The following is a 17,574-nucleotide window of genomic DNA, read 5'->3' as shown; positions in this document are numbered from 1 at the left end:
CCCAAGTGACCTTGAGCAGGTCGCTACGCCTCCCTCTGTGGAACCCCAGGAGGAAATTGCAGATCCCAACAGATTATCTGGACCATTGGTGCCCAGCACCATCAGCACCCAGATTATGTTGATATGATGAAGGTGAAATGAGTCAAGGTAGGACCATGTATGTCTATTGTGAATTCGAACACATTTCATGATCCAGTTGAAGAGCAAACTCATCTTTATGAATTACTGATCCTACTACATGGGGGAAATGTAAGGTTGCTGTTACTTTAGTGCTCTCTCATACAGAGGGGTCATAATAGGCAGCTACATAAAGTTGGCTGGCTAGCAATGTATTTTACACTACTGCAGTGCCAAACATCAAATTAAGTCACTTCCTACAAACTGGATGTACTTCTTCACACACCTAAGCAGATAACCATGGAAGTAATGAATCAAAAGTGGGAACGTTTGAGTGGAGCCGTTTAAAAAATGGAAATGGAAAAGGAGGAATTGAGATTAGGCAAACTGCAGTGCTCATTCCCATTGCAGTGATTAGGAAAACAGACCTAAGAGATTTAGAACATGTCCCTGGTTGAAGACAAGGGAAGTGAACACAACTGAGAGCCTAAACAAAATATCCAAATATTACTGCACTCCAAAGTGAAGAATCACAGTGGAGCAACAGCATCACCATTTGCAAATAAAAGGAAGATAAAATATTAGTTGATTTTATTACAGGAAGGTGAAATTTTCAGAAAAACTGGGCGTGGCTGCTGTAGATGTGTGTCGTGGTAGGATATGTAGTTAGTCAGCCTATATTCAAGGGTTCCTCATGTACCATTATTACTAAGTAGTGGTATATTGAGATATGTCAGCTAGAGTGGGATAGCACCATGCATCTTCCCAATGTTAATGTATTCACTGAAACCCTGAGCCAGCAAAGCACTGACATCACTTTTCAGCTCTGTCCTGAAGCTTGTGAGCAGGCTCGTTTAATTCAGCAAGACTACGCGCGTGTGTAAACACCTTTGCTGAACTGGAACCTTCCCTGTCCTCAGCTTAGTACGTGCGAGTTGTTCCACTGACCTCACCAGGACAAACCACCTGCGTATAGTTAAGTACATGCTTATGGGTTTTTTCTAGATTAGGGCCTAAATTTATAACTAAATCCAAAGAGGATATTCACTAGAGGACAGACTCGCAGAGTGCTCTTTAAAACTTTTAACTGGAAATTTCCATAAGAGTGAATTCACACACCACTTCATGCTAATCAAGTTTCAGATACAATCTGATTCAAATCTGCCAAGAAGTTTTGCCATCAGGACTACAAATCAAAATGGGCAGGTTTTATTTATTTGAAAGTGAGATGAGTTATGACTTCCAGTTTCTCTTTAAAGAATGCACATGCTTAAACATTTGACAACTAGAAATAAATTAGAGCTCCCTTAAAGAAGTGCCAATTATATTCTTTTGGAAAAAGCAAATCTTGCCAAATGTGTATTATTTACAATGATCGTGCAAAGGGAATGAGATAGGCACCTCTGGTGACAGTTCAGGAGACTCCCATCCATAAATCCTTTCCACACACCACCAAGAGAAAGTAAATATAAAGACAAATACAAGCACAAAGAAAAACAGGAATAATTCTGAAACAAACAAAACCTTCTTTGAACATAGAGTGTGAGAGAGAAATTATGATTAAGATTTATATATTTTTTTAAAATTCAGATAAATTTATGCTATTATTTCTATGAGTGCCGAAAAACACTGTGTGTGCATGCACACATGCTTTGCCAGGATAAATATTTTTTGAGCCAAGCGCTCGTTTTGGGTGGGGTTCTTGATGCATGTATATTTGTGCTCATTCAACATGTGTTACACGTGTTCTTAGTGAGACCAGAGAAGAAACAGACAGCTGGAACAGCTAAATGGTTTTATTTTCAGAAGCTTAAAAAATTGAAAGGCCCATTTTACCAGTTGTGCTGGATGACTTGCACAACCACAAAGCTAGAGACGATGCATTAATTCACCCCAAAAAGCGCAATGCTTAAAAAACTGGACTGCACATGGAGAGATGAATTTCAGGGAATGAGGCCAGTGCCCCAGCTCTGGCTAAAGGCTCCAGGAGTACAAGCTGTGCTGTGGATGTCATTTAATTTATGGCAACGGTGGCTGCAGCCTCCCCCCGCATTTATGTGAAAACTCCTGGTTATCCACTTTGGTGGCCAGAGGTCCCAGTCTACTTATTTATAGCTATATTTCAAGGCTCTGCCATGTGTCCCAGTCCCATCTGAGGTGCAACACAAACACAGATACTTAGGGTCAAAAAAAAATTCTTGTACTAGCTCCCATCAGGGCATATTTCATCTGCAATGACTTCTAGACACATGCCAGTCTTCCTCTTTACATATTTTCTCTCTCTACACTTTCTAGAAGCCACATGAGTTTCATTTAAAATATTTGTAACACAAACTTCAGTTAAGATATTGCTCTGTAAGTGCAACAGGCACACTCAAATTCTGTAGCGGGCCACTGCCGGCCAGTGCAATCAGAGCAATCTAACCACATGCTTTCATAAAGTTGTTATTCATTTTTGACAGTGCAAACCAGCAGAGGCTGAAGCTAGCCAGTTGCTTTTCATGAAGGCAATTCTTGGAAAGTCATGAAGAAATATGTACCATGCTTCAGAGTCCAGACACAGATTACTATGCTGGCTGGGAGGGAAAAGAGAGAGACAGAGAGAAACAATTCCTGGTAGCTGAAGGATTTGCTTGAGGCTGATTCTTGCAATGATTTCTTGCTGCATTTCAGTGAAAAGCTACAAGCCCTTTTTTGTAATGAACCTGATTTTCAAAATGCCACTATTGCATGTGCTTGTTAAGGCAATCTGTTGAAAATATCTTACTTTCAACTACATTCACTAATAATTGCATCACAATGGGATGTAAATAAGATCCCAGCTGTTTCCTGTCATATAATGATAAGCAACATGCTGGTATTGTTGGCTAAAGTTATTATGAAGGTTCATTGACCCACAAGATTAAAATAGATCATGGTAAAAGTCTAAATTACTTCTTTGTAACTAAAAAAACCACATAAAGTGGGCTAATATATGCTAATTGTGATGAGGAAGGTTCATTTTTAACATGTATTTAGACCAACGAGGGCTATTTCTGAAAGAGGGTTTTGGTCCTAAAGGTTTGCTTGTTCTTTTATAGCCTCTCTAGGACCTACAGATGTTGCACTCTTTTATATCTGAGAGATGTTTAAAACTGCAGTTCTTCAGCCCTTGGTGTGCTGGATGGGGCAGGTCATTGTGAAAGCTCTTCTGCTGCCCTAGGAAAGCTTCTCTTTTTCTTCATCTTGATGAGTTGATTTAATCCAGCAACCCCCAGGAAGGGTTTTAATATTAAGCTGCCACACTGCTTTTTTGTTTACTCAGGTTTGTGGCTGGTGTGCGAGGTTTGAAATTCGACCATCAATCATCTTTGAGGTCAATGGAAGCAACTGAAAGCTAAATTTGCCACAAATAAGTAAAGTGACTTTTGGTTGGTCACATGACAAGTTCGGAACATAAAAGGTGAACTATTCACATTTACCCTTGTACTAAATAGAGGAAACTGAACCGCTGGGCATAAAATGATGTCATGCTTAAAGGTTTGCATACTTACCTGAATTACTCAAAGCTCAGCCCTGCAACCGTATTCCAAACCCAGCAACTCTCTCTCCTATGGTTGCCTGCTTTCAAACGGCCCGAGTTGTTAACTTTCTGCAGTGTCTTCTCTGGGATGCCTTGGCAGCTTGCTAAGTTCTGGGAGGTCTTGTTCCTCTACGGATGAAGCAAAGGAGCATCTTTGAGGAGCAAGGTCTCTTCTGCTGGGTGCTTTGGCATCTTCATCTCCGTGGCTTAGGAAAAGCCCTGGCAGCTTCTTTTCTCTGTAGTCTCCACTTCTGAAGGTGCGGGGCTGGCCTGGCCTCCTCACAGATCTGCCTTGTTCGTGCATGAAGGCGTCACAGAGCTGATGACCCAAGAGGCGCGCCAGCACCAGGAGTTCTAGAGTGGGTCAGATGCTTTCCGCAGCCCATTAAAAAACACAAACTGGATCCAATTATTAAATAGGTACTTTGCGTCAGTCTTTCATCAGTCCCATGGGACGCCCATGCCTGCTATGGGACAGGGAGATCTGGGTGATGGGGATCCCCTACCCTCCATAAATGCTGACCTTGTGAAGGAACACCTTGAGAAGCTGGATACCTTCAAGTCAGCCGGCCCTGACAATCTGCACCCCAGGGTACTCAAGGAGCTGGTGAGCGTCATAGCCCAGCCCCTGGCACGGGTCTTCGAGAGCTCCTGGCGCTCTGGTGTAGTGCCCGAAGACTGGAAGAAGGCCAGTGTGGTGCCGATCTTCAAGAAAGGGAGGAGAGTGGATCCGGCTAACTACAGGCCCATCAGCCTGACTTCTGTCCTGGGGAAGATCTTAGAAAAGTTTATTAAGGAGGCCATCCTTGAGGGACTGGCCCAGGCTAACATCCTAAGGGACAGCCAGCACGGGTTTGTTGCGGGTAGGTCTTCTTTGACCAATCTCATTTCCTTCTATGACCAGGTGACCTATCACCTGGACAAGGGAGAAGAGATTGATGTCATATATCTTGACTTCAAAAAAGCCTTTGATCTGGTATCCCAGATCACCTCTTGGCCAAACTGGCCAGTTCTGGCCTTGGCTCCACCACGATCCGCTGGCTGGGAAACTGGCTCCGTGGTCGGACCCAGAGGGTTGTGATTGATGGCAGTCACTCATCGTGGTGCCCTGTGACCAGTGGGGTCCCTCAAGGCTCTGTCCTGGGACCCATACTGTTCAACATCTTCATTAATGATGTGGACATTGGAGTCAGGAGTGGACTGGCCAAGTTCGCCGATGACACCAAACTTTGGGGCAAAGCATCCACGCCAGAAGATAGGCGGGTGATCCAGGCTGACCTGGACAAGCTCAGCAAATGGGCGGATGAGAACCTGATGGTGTTTAACACCGAAAAATGCAAGGTTCTCCACCTTGGGAGGAAAAACCTGCAGCATCCTTATAGGCTCGGCAGTGCTACGTTGGATAGCACTACAGAAGAAAGAGACTTGGGGGTCATCATTGACCACAAGATGAACATGAGCCTGCAATGCGATGCTGCGGCTAGTAAAGTGACCAAAACGCTGGCTTGCATCCATAGATGCTTCTCGAGCAAATCCCGGGACGTCATTCTCCCCTTGTACTCGGCCTTGGTGAGGCCGCAGCTGGGAGTACTGCGTCCAGTTTTGGGGTCCACAATTCAAAAAGGATGTGGAGAAGCTTGAGAGAGTCCAGAGGAGAGCCACGCGCATGATCAGAGGTCAGGAAAACAGATCTTACGGCGACAGGCTGAGAGCCATGGGACTCTTTAGCCTGGAAGAGCGCAGGCTCAGGGGTGATCTGATGGCCACCTATAAGTTTATCAGGGGTGACCACCAGGATCTGGGGGAACGTGTGTTCACCAGAGCGCCCCAAGGTATGACGAGGTCGAATGGTCACAAACTCCTGCAAGACCGTTTCAGGCTGGACATAAGGAAGAATTTCTTTACTGTCCGAGCCCCCAAGGTCTGGAGCAGTCTGCCAGCGGAGGTGGTTCGAGCACCTACATTGAACACCTTCAAGAGTAAATTGGATGCTTATCTTGCTGGGATCCTATGACCCCAGCTGACTTCCTGCCCCTGGGGCAGGGGGCTGGACTCGATGATCTCCCGAGGTCCCTTCCAGCCCTGATGTCTATGAAATCTATGAAATCAATTCAGTCCAGATTTCCTAACATGGTTTGAGCCAGAGGAGCACAGGGAGAGAGCAAAATACAAGCAAAGGAAACAAAGTGGAATGACTGAGGATTTCCAAAAACTAAAACTCCTAAACTTGCCTTCTGTCAGGACTGAATCTAGGATTTTGCAAAAATCTGATGACACCCAGCCAGCAGTTGACTTAATTAAGTTTTCGACTGCATTTTATATATGATCAATTCTGTACTATTCAAAAGACAGGAAATTAAGTAGTGATCAGAACATGTGAGTATAGTGACATTTCATGCGTTTTAAATGTTGTTGCATTTTCTGTGAATTTTATGCGAATGAGATGTAAACAGTAATACCCGCTTCTGTTCTCTGGAATATATCCCTACATTATTTAAAGCATGGCATCTGGTTTACAGGAAAAAATGCTGTTTAAATCAGAAATGTCTGAAAAAAGTATTTGCATCTGTTTCTTCAATACTCATCTCTGAAAACAGACACTGCTGCGATAATTCTGGAGTCAGCGCAAGGTCCAAAACGCATAAAGAAATGTGTTACCTTGTGATTTAAGCAAAGGACCCAGGCACTACTAACCTTTAATCACTATTCTGCAGCACGGGGAAAATCATTTAGTTTCCTACTCAAGTCTCACTGGGCGCCTCTACATGAGTGCGACAGCTGCTCTGACGTGCTGTAATTACAGCGCATTGGAGCAGACTCGATTAATCCAGCCTGCTGGAGCGTAGCAATTACCATGCTCCAGCAGCCTCCCACGTCTTGCGTATCAGCACCCCTGCGCTTCCAAATGGCAGCGGGGCGCTTGAACTAAAGCTCATTCAGTGAGCTTTAGCTTTAGCTCAAGCGCCCCCGCTGCCATTTTGAAGTGGGGACGCTGATACACGAGACACCGTGGCACTTCAGAGTGGCTCTTGGAGCTCCTCTGATTAAAGCACTGCCCCCTTCAGCCCCGGAGCACGTGTTAAATATTTGCCACTAACCCTAAAGGTGACTATTACTAATCCAGTATGTAGCTACTTTACCCAGGTGATGTGAAGACAGATTGGTTCATTTCCAGCAAGCGCCATGTTATTGTCAATATTGCCAATCGGGTATGTGGAACTAATGATTTAACAAAGATTCGTTCTGTTCTTCCTGGCTGCAGCGACCAGTCCTGGACTCTTCAAGCTCCAAGTGAAACCAGCTGCAGTCCCTTGGACCTGGTCAGATTCCCCGGGGTCCCATCTATCGTGAATCATTCAACCAGCCAGCTCTCTCCTTAGTAAAGGACCTTGGTTATCCAAATCCTCAGTTTCATAAAGTTACAGGTTCTTCCCCCTCTAACAAGTCCTTAATAACACTTCAGTTTTGCTGTAGGTAAGCATCCCAACTTGCTCATCTCAGGCTTGAATACCGGATTCCCCAAAGCACTCTTGAAACCAAGAAACATGCTTGATCATTCTGCCTTATTTTCACAACCGACTACAATAACAACCCTCTTTGCTATTTAGTGCGCATATTCTCTTATTTCAGGGGTGGGAGGTTGGAATTTCTGCCCACACTCAGAAATGCATGTTGAAACTTGGTTCCTACAGATTTAAAGAAATACAATATGTAATTTGACAGCACTGTTCTTAAGTTTTCAAAAGTTACAAGCAAGCATCAGAAACTTCAGGAATTTGTTCAACTGAAAACAGCAACTGAGCAAGACCCGACAAACGCGTGATCTGGTCCAACAGGCACCATGTTGTTCCATGATGGGAAAATAAATATAGCGACAGAACCTATCCTGCTTTCAAAATTTCAATAAAACATAAGCTGGTGGCACAGCTGACCTTTTTGTTTTTGTCTTTAGCTAGTAAACCATTTGAGAGTCCAAAACACCTTTTGCCTTGCTGTTTAACTAACCCCTGGGGACTTCCAGTTATGCTGAAATGTTCAATGCACAATCTGAGCTTTCTGCTCTAAGTCAGTTTCTTTCAACCTGCATCCAAGAGACCTTATTACTTCACTGGCTTGTATTTCAATATCTTTCTTTTCTTAACCCAGATCCCCCACCTGGAAAATCCTCTGTTTGTAGTTAAGCACTAAGAGTCTATATAATTCATAACTGCAAAGGAAGGGAAGCCAGGCAAAACTTTAAAAAAAAACCCAGCAGGCTGCATATGGCAAGAGCAACATTCTTGGGATTACACAGGCTGGATAGGAATAAAAGCTTTTACTGTCAACACCAGAGTAACTAGGAATGCTGTGGTTAGAAAAATTCTCACTGTTGCCTCCACCTCTCAGTCCTGAGGGGTCCTCCATTGTCACTGCTGGAATGTGAGGATCCCTGGCTCCTTCACCCCTCATCCTGCAGGACCCATCACTGCTATTCTTTCAGCTCACGTCTCTGCTGTTCTTGAAGTGACTAAAGAAACAACTGCTTGCAAAGAGTGGCCCTCTCTTTCCTGGACTGCAAGGGAGGGGCTTCCACGGTGCTCCCAGCACATGCTGACCTGGAGCAAAGAACAGAAATCTCAACTAGCTGTTCTTCACAGGGATGGCCTGACAAACACATGCAACTAATTCATGCTTCAGTCAATGGCAGAGAAATGCTAAGATGATATCACAATAATTCAGTCCAGAATACAGTTGGAAGAATTTTGACACCACCAGTGGGACTTACTCGTATACTCTAGCTTTACTCTCCAGTCACTACGGCCTTCTCATCTGACCTTGCAAGGTGCTGGGTGCTCTCAGTGATTCTCTCACTGATGTTAATGAGAGTTATGGGGTTCAGGGACATGTAGGATGAGGCCCTGCATTTTCAGGATGCCTAAAATTTTGGCTGGCATCTTTGTACACAGCAGCAATCCCCCTCCCTCCCACCCCCTTTACAAAATAACATTTTAACAATATCTAAACTTCAAAACAAACACCCCTTCTTTAAAGCAGCACAACTGGTAAGACTGTTGGGCCTTTCCACCTCCAAATATTTCAGCATTTCTACTGGAAGTCCTTGCTTGGTCCAGAAAACAGACGGTGCTACACACTGTACGTGTATTTCCACCAATGGCTGTGGGTGCGGATTGTAAAACAAACACATGGACTACATTAGGATAAAAACATAGACAAAGTAGAGGCCAGCATAGAAGTATGCTGTCAATACCAGCTTGTATTAAATCCTGGAAATAAGAACCTGTATTGTGTTTAATTGCAGCCAGGCACTCTACACCACGGAGAGAGGAACGGGACCCCTTGCTATCATGGCCTACTTCTTTTAGCATCTCACCCTCTTCCAAACAATGCGTAGGACAAAAGAGGCTTCCTTCACCTTGTTCCTGTTCCTTTTTCTACACGTTCAGCTCATTCAAGTATACCATTCTCCTCCTCTGACTATCTGTATTCTCCCCTTGCAGTTCTAGATTAAATACTTCCCCCAAAATCTGTTTGTTCAGAACGAACACAATTCCCTCATCTGTTTGCATGCAGGCAGAAGCACTCCCAGTATTGCATGGTAACCCTAAAAAGAGGAAAGCTCTCTTTCTATTCACTCATATTTCACAGGAATGATACAAAGAACTGACATTTTAACATGCTCTGTATTTCCTGCATATGAGCAGTTTTACTTCTATTTTTTTTGGTAAAATTTCTCTCCCCTTTCAACTGTGTTTATACTCAGTCTCCTGTTTCACTTCCCCTTTCCAGCTAGTCGCTTCAATCCAGCAATTCATTTGATATTATGGAATAGTCACACCTTTGTACTTAACTAGCAGGTTCTGTTTGATTACCAAAGTTACTTACCATCACCTTCCTCTTTTCCTCTCCCACAACCTTTCCACTATTACGGAAGCTTTCTTCCCTGGCATATGGAACAACTTCATTATATGTCTTAGCTCCACTGATTTCCAAACCCTTGCAAATCCTATCTGAAAATCTGTTTTCCATCATCTGAACATTGGTCTTTTCTGCTAGTCTAGAACCTTATTTTTCCAGAGGATAAAGTCAGGCAAAAAGGAATCAGTAACTGGGTAATGGTTATTATTTAGTACCAAATTCTGCAATCAATTTTTGTTAGAATGTCAATGTTTTTATTTATTTTTTCTTTCGTATACTACATTATTATTTATGACAATGATCTTGATATTTTTACAAAACTCTGGGTCTGGCTTATGCCTTATGAGTAGTCCTACTGAAATCAATGGAACTATTTGTGCAATGAACCAATAGTCAACATGGAGATGGTAAAATAGGGCTCTCAATTACAATACCCACTTTATATTACCAACTGTGAGCTCCAAAATTAATGAGAAAGCTGAACTAAGAGAAGTTTATCTTGCACTGCATGCACAAGGGCCATGTACAGACATTCAGTCACTGTTCCTCCCAGTAAAAACCAAGAACATACAGATGTTCAGAATTTTTCTCCCAGAGCAAACATGGCCACTCTGGGAGATGAATAACCCAGGAACAACCCAAATCACTTGTGGGAGAGTTCCTCCTGGGAAACAATGTCCATACATGTTCTGAGAGAAGCCACAACACAGTCCCTGAACAGCCCGGGGTTCTTTGCTCCTGCTCTCTTCCTCCTCCACCTTCCAGGGAGACAGCATTTTGCTCACTGGACTTTACTGCTCCAACTGAGCAGGTAGCAGAACAAGCCCCCTTCACAATCCCAAAATTGTGTTGCAGGGAAACACAGGCTAACCCTGAGCAGTCTGAGTCAGCCAGTCAGGACTGTCCTGTGCCCTACTGCCATCTGTCTCCAGGCAGACTGAGGGAGTCTGCAGAGCACACTGAGATGTGTGCACAGGGGCCACTGACTGCTCAGCGACAGTGCTACAAGCTCTCTGTTGTATGTCTGTTCAGGCATCTCTGTTTTCTACCAGGAAAACAAACCTGGGAGAATTCTCCCAGATTACACCGACAGGGTGCTAATACTACTGTACCACTCTTCCTATTGACTGCCCATATATTGCTCTTCTACATTATTTTCTACTTCAATACAATTAATGAGACTTTAAATGTACTCTCCATGAGCATGAGCAAGAAAGTTCTGTGTCGTGCCTTCCCTGGATTCTGAGGTTACAGGTGGCACAAACATTACAGCTAACAAAGAGCTGTGTTATTCTGGCTGCTCCCTCTATCTTCTTTTCACTATGTACCCTATTCTTTGCTGACCAGCAGAGAAGTTGAGATGTTGGCAGAGCAACAATTTATGAGCATGCAAGCAGGCACAGCAGGGAAGTAAGCTTCTTCCCCCCAAGCAGCAACACAGAGTGGTGCCAAAGTATAGAAAAATGAGTGCTCTTCAAGAACAGGCTTTAGAAAGACTTTTGAAATGCCAACAACTGATCTTGAAATAGAGGATGGATGGAAATACCTTGCCATCACACTTTCTTCATCATCACCAGAGAATCTGTAGGTCCAAGTATTAATCAGGGTGGTCTGCAGCCAACAACCAGACAAGGGCTTATAACATGGAGTCACTTTTCTGGTTAAACATCATCCAGATCCAGACTTGGCTTCCTGCTTCTGTGGCAGCAATCTTCAAAAAGGTTAAGCCTGGTGGGCTGAAGCAATTGGAGGACATGGCACAGATATAACAGCACCTCTGCTGTGTGATACTTGCTGTTTTCTTCCAGGTTTCACAACAGAAGGTTCTTGCTGAAGCTCTGACTGCTTTTGGGTGTATAGGGAAGAGTGGCTGGCAAGGGCCTGCGCCCTGCACTTGACAGGAAAACTGTATCCTTTACTTTAAAATGAAGAACTTGCTACAGGAATGTGTAGCTTTTGGACCCTGATGTTAGAGTACTCTTAGAGTGCTCTATGTAGGGCTATTCTCTGAGAACATTTGGACATTCCAGGTGCCAGTTTTGACTTAAAAAATATTCTGGTGATTGCAGTCATCTGTGGCACTGTAGTTCCACTGACACAGCAGAAAGAGACTGGTGGCTGGGTATTCTGATGAAGAAGCCCAACCATGGGTCTACCAGTCCTAAGATTTAAGGCATGCTATTGTTTTCTCATGGTCTGGCTGATTTGATTGAGTGGGTGCATCTCATCTCTAGGGATATCTCAAGGATTTAAAACTCAATTTTATATTTAAGTAAACTGTCCCCTATCCCTACACCCTTCTGTCCCACTTTTACAACTGCATGGTACATGTGCTTAATCATTATGCACACTGGGCATGTCTACACGTGCCAACTGCGCAGTTATTATTGCAAAGTCATTTAGTACGTGCTAAAGGTTTAGCATGTACTAAAGGACTGCACAGCGGTTACTGTGCAGTAGCAATGAGCATCACAGTTTGCGTCCACTGACACTACCATCACTGTAGCTCATTGCCATGGTGACATAGCATCTCGTATAGCATCAGAGGAAATCTGGACAGTAAAAGTTAGGCGATAAAAATGTATGTTTAGTAGGACTGTGCAAAATTTCGCCGGCTGTTTTGTTTCAACGCTGTTTTGACTTGTTTCAAGCTCAAAAGAGCAAAATTGAAATGAAACAAAGGGCTTTGAAACAGCCTCGAAACAAAATGAGGGCAGTCAAAACATTTAGAAAGTTTTGAAATGTTTCGAGTTTCGAAGCTGAAGCTGGGCTTGCCTGCAGGGGAACAGTAAATAAGGTGAGGGGGGAGGAGGAGGGATGAAGGACTGCTCTGATATTGACTCTGACTGTTAGGCTGCCTGAGATGCTGCTAATGCTACCGTTCTGCTACACACAAGTGACACAAGTTTTGCTTTCAAGCCTTTAAGGTGCAGTTTCCCAGAAACCCCTCCACCTATCTCCTTGAAAGCTCGAAGGCTTCATGGCCTCAAAAGGGGCTACCATAATCCCTACAAGTTTCATCCGAATCAGGCAAGAAATGACAAAGTCATAGACAGTTTCATGCTTCCCCATTATAGCCTATGGGCAAAACATTGAAACAGCGAAACAGTTTCAATGAAACGAAATGGAACAGTGGTTTCAAAACAAAACAAAACTCGAAATGAAACAATGTCCTGGCCAAATGGAAGTCAAAACGAAACGGTGCTGTTTTGCACAGCCTTAGCCTCCATTGTCACAGAGGGCTTTACAAAGAAGCAAGTTGCTGGGCATCCAAATGCTCTAAATGCTTGCTCATCGGTCCCGGAAACTGAAGAGAGCAAATACTGGCCTTGTTGAAGTTTCCATTGAGAACAAGTTGTGGCAAATGTTAAAAATTTCTCTGTGCTACATAATAACCAAAAATTCACAATGATGCATCATAGCAGTCTCTGAGAACAAATATATTTAGTTGGCATGGAAACCAAAAGTTAGACTGGATGTGGTAAATATCCAACAGTCATAAAAAATTAACCAAGTCAGAATAATAAGCATTAAACATGAAAACTCAATAAACGCTACTGAATCATAGCTTTCTTGCAGTTATTGCTCCTGTTTTCATTTTACACTTTGGAAGAAAATTGAGTGGCTTTGTTGTGTTAAGTGAATTTCCCTCCAAATACCTCTACACAACTCTAAGTCATGTAATTCCCCTCTGCTTTTGTTTTAATCTATTTGAGAAAATGGAAATTAAAGGCTTGAAAATCTGTGTTGGAAGTCTCCCTCATGCCCTCAAAAATATCCATGAATTGTACATAATTGATTTTCTGTCTGCATGGCCTCTCTCTCCTTTAAGGCTCTTTTTGTGACTTGACTGATTCACCCGTAAGAATGATTGCTATGGTTTAAACATCTTCAGCTATGTACAGTAGGAGTTGTATTACACTGTTCATTTGCTGATTGTCATGAAGTATCTTTATTTTTCCTCCATCTTCCCCAAGCATACAGTTTACCCAGGATTCTTTGAAAACTTAAAAACATTGTGTGTCTAAAATGGTAAAGTTCTAGGGAGATCTACCTTCTGAAATTTTTATAGGGTATGGTTCCCAGCTGTAAGAGCACTGTAGCAGCCATAAGCATTTGTATATTTTGGGTTCTCTCAATTACATAAAAAACAAAGGCTGAAATGTAATGGAATATCCCCCCCACAAAAAATCCTAAAGATGTTAAAGCAAGAAAATCATTGAGGTAACTACCATAGCTGCATATATAGGTCCAGTTCAGCAAATCACTTTACACATGTTTAAGTTCATATTGTTAGCAAAGCACTGAAATACGTGTCTAAATTGAAGCATATGCTTAACTATAATTGAAGTTAGTGGAATTTAGGCCATGAACTGATGCCACATGTAGAATATAAGGCTGATGCAACAAGGAGACTTCTATAAAGATGACTATTTGACAAGAAGCAGTATTATTCAAAAACTCCTTCCTTAATAAAGCGCAGGATGTAGCTCTTCCCAGAAGAGATCCTGAATGAACTCTTAGACAATGTTGACCCTGTGTTGGATATATGCAGTTATTAAAGACAACAACATTAGGCAACATGGAATACAGAACGTTTGCATGTTATTCTGCAGCCAGAACTTCCTTTTTTGAAGAAGAAATGGCTGTAGGAAGCATGTAGAAATTTCCATGGGGCTGTTTTAATGGTCCAGGAACTCAATAGGGAAAACATGTTTCTCTAATCTACTGATGCAAACTCTACTTGCCTCTTATTTGTTAATGAAGTTAATAGTGAGAGGGCAAAATATAATTATACAGAAGATGTAAAATTATTTAGGTTAATGAAGGCTAGAGAAGGCTATGAGGAACTTAGGAGGTACTTAAGACTAAGTGCAGATAGTCAAAAAGCCTAACATGGAATTGATCCAATCTATGCAGGATTCTCTAGACTGTGCAGATTAGACAGTTAATGAACAGAACTCACATTCACTCTTCAGTTGGCCAAGTTAGGTAGATGTCTGCACTGGGCAAGGCCAGAAGGAGAGGGGCATTCCCACATGCCTCCCAGCTCCGCCAGGCTGCGATTGCCCCAGCCTTGCCCTCTCACCAGCTCCCCACATCTCCACGGTGAGGGAGAGGGAGGGAATGGAGGCTGACAAGCTTCCCCCACCACAATGTGCAGACCCCGACTGGGGGACTGGGGTGGGGTTCTGTTCCCCCGCCCCCACGGCCAGGCTGGGTAGCAGAGCCTTTGCTGCTTGGCTCGGCTGGAGCAGATGAGTTGTGGCAGAGGCAAGACTGCCCGCCCTGCAAGGTGGGGGCCGCAAAGCATCCTGGGATTGCTGGGCAACTGCAACCTATTCCTATGTTGGAATGGGGTTTAGAACAGAAGTTTAACAGATCAGTTTAACCTAAAGCAATTAAATCTGATACTGCCTGCTTCCAAGTCCATCTTAAACCAGACTCTGTCATTTTGAAACCAGTGTATGTGCACTGACCTTTTGTTCTGTTACAGGTTTAGACTGGCTTCTGATCACTTATACTGGTTTATGTGTAATTTCTGACCTTAGCCTAAGAAGTGGGCAGTATGATGGTAAATTAGACTCAGTGCGGACAATGTAATACGTGTACTACAAGGAATACCTCGAGTGACTTAAGCCATTTCACGGGGCTAAGTGAGCTATAACATCTGGGAAAAAGGACATGGACAGCACATGAACCCATCTGCTCAAGGTGTACTGGTAATCAAACGAGCAAACAAAATGCTTTGGTACATAAACAATAAAGACATTTTTACAGAACTCCATACAAATCAATAGTGCTTAATTTTAGTAGCGTTACTGCTTTCCAGCCTCCGTGTTCTTTTAATATAGGTTTTTGTTTAGGATAATCTTTATATGCAAGTACCTGATTGTTTCTGTCTTGATAAATGTTAAGGACTAGGTTAATTCTGCATCAGTAAGAAACAGGATTACTATCAAAGGGTTAAAGTTTAGCGAATTTGTCAGTCACTTTTGGAAACAACAGAGTTATAAAGATGTCCCATTGAAACAAGACAAACATGGAGCACTAAGATACCACCCAACAAGCCTTAACAAGAAACAGCTTTTTGTTTTTAATTAAAAGCACAACAAAATATTTTTCATGTCTCATTCATTTGTTTGTTGTTGTTATAGAATCAAAACACAGGATTTTTACTTTTAATGAAAAACAGAAGCAGTTTAAACCACCTCCCCCCTCCCCCGCCTTTTTTTGAGCAGACATGTAAAAAGCCCAAGAAACTGTCCTTTGTAATAGTGCCAAGGCAAATTTCGATCCTTTATGCAATGCGGTATCAAGACAATCATATTTGGTAAGAGTAGGAGAAAGTTCCAAGTAACTGCCTGGAAGATCACGACTGCCAAATCAGCTGATCTGAAGCTGGTACTGCTATTGCCCCTTTTCTGACTGCGTTTATGGGTAGTCCAGCAAAGGAATAACACAGAGAAGCAAGTTAAGACACTGAACTTCTGGAGAGGTAGATTAAACTAATAGATTAACAGTCACAGGGAGAGAATTAACAACAAAGCTACCGAACATTTTATATGTTAAAAAAAATCAAACTCAAATGTGTTTGACAAACCCAGTTCATTCAAAATGCCTCAATTCAAATGCAGAGAATATTTGGACAAGACAGTTGTTTAAGTCACTGGGGCTGTATGTCAGTCTTTTCCAATACTAATGTAGTACACCCAAGTAGAAACCATTTTGGACTCGACAATTCAGAGTAATTAAAATGGAACTCCAACTCCAGCTGTGCGATGCTGCAATAAAACAGATCTGTGGGCTGAGCTGGTTGTCCATTTATTTAGTGTGGAAATAATTAAAAAGACAAATATAAAATGGGTGACACCTAGCTGGATGGCAGTATTATGGAAAAGGGCTTGGGAGTCTTGGTAGGTCAAAAACTCAATGCGAGTCTGCAGTGTGATGCAGCTGCACAAAAGGTAAATGCAGTTTTGAGGTGCATCAATTGAAGCATGAGGTTCAAGACATGGGAGGTGATCGTACTTCTCAACTCAGCACTGGTTAGGCCCATCTGGATACTGTGTGCAGTTCTGGGCTCCACATTTTAAAAAGGACATGGAGATGTTAGAGAGGATCCAGAGGCAAGCAACGAAGTTGATCGAAGTCATATGAGGAGAGGCTGAAGGAGCTAAGCATGTTCAGTTTGTGGAAAAGCCGCTTAACAGGGGACATAACTGCAATGTTCAGGAACTTGAAGGGCTGCCATGAAGAAGGAGGAAAGCACCTTTTCTGTATTGTTGCAGAGAGAATGATGCGGCCTGAAGTTACAGCACAGGAGATTTAGATGGGATATCCAGAAAAACTTCTTTACTGTGAGAATAGTGAGGCAGTGGAATAGATGCCCAGGGAAGCTGGAGACTCCATCACTGGAGCTGTTCAAGAGGAGGCTGGACAGCCACTGGCTGGGGATGATCGAAGCACTCAGCTGAGAGCTAATATGTAGCATGAACTAATACAGGCACCAACAGAAATTGAAACTTTTTAGATACTGACATGGAGAGTGAATTGGACAAAGAGTTAAAGGAATGCACCAAGTGGGGTGAAAGAGTAGGCAGAGCCTGTGGCACACCCACGTGAGATGGCTGGGCAGCTCGCTGGCGGGCAGAGCAGGGAGTAGGAATCAAGACCCATGGGTGCTGTTCCAGACTCTGCCACTGTCTCAGCGCATAGTCGCAGGTAAACAGAGTATGTCAACGTGCCAGAAGGCCTGCTCCCCAGTACTGAATGCAATAACCTATGCCTAACGTTGCAACGATTTCTTTCATGATAATCACCCCAAAACATGATTAGTCCTGGAAGTAAAGACACAGCATCTTACATGGAAAGAAAGCGGTGGGTACTTTGGCAGCAAACCATGATTAGAAGCATTTCACAAGTGTTTCTTGTTTTCTTGCGGGGCCAGAGGGGTAGGCTATAGGACTAGTCCTTCA

The 17,574-nt window shown here is 43.1% G+C and overlaps 1 protein-coding gene across 8 annotated transcripts in view; it reads right to left on the bottom strand.

The window, feature by feature from the left end:
- The window catches only part of CEP112 (centrosomal protein 112), a 279,030-nt gene that overhangs the window by 9,683 nt on the left and 251,773 nt on the right, over positions 1-17,574 (bottom strand). The gene's annotated exons all lie outside the window — the stretch shown is intronic.

The sequence above is a fragment of the Crocodylus siamensis genome, chromosome 8 (genome assembly GCF_052110815.1).
Source record: "Crocodylus siamensis isolate JL-2025a chromosome 8, ASM5211081v1, whole genome shotgun sequence".
NCBI lineage: Eukaryota > Metazoa > Chordata > Crocodylia > Crocodylidae > Crocodylus > Crocodylus siamensis.
This window is presented reverse-complemented; position numbering and strand designations above follow the sequence as displayed.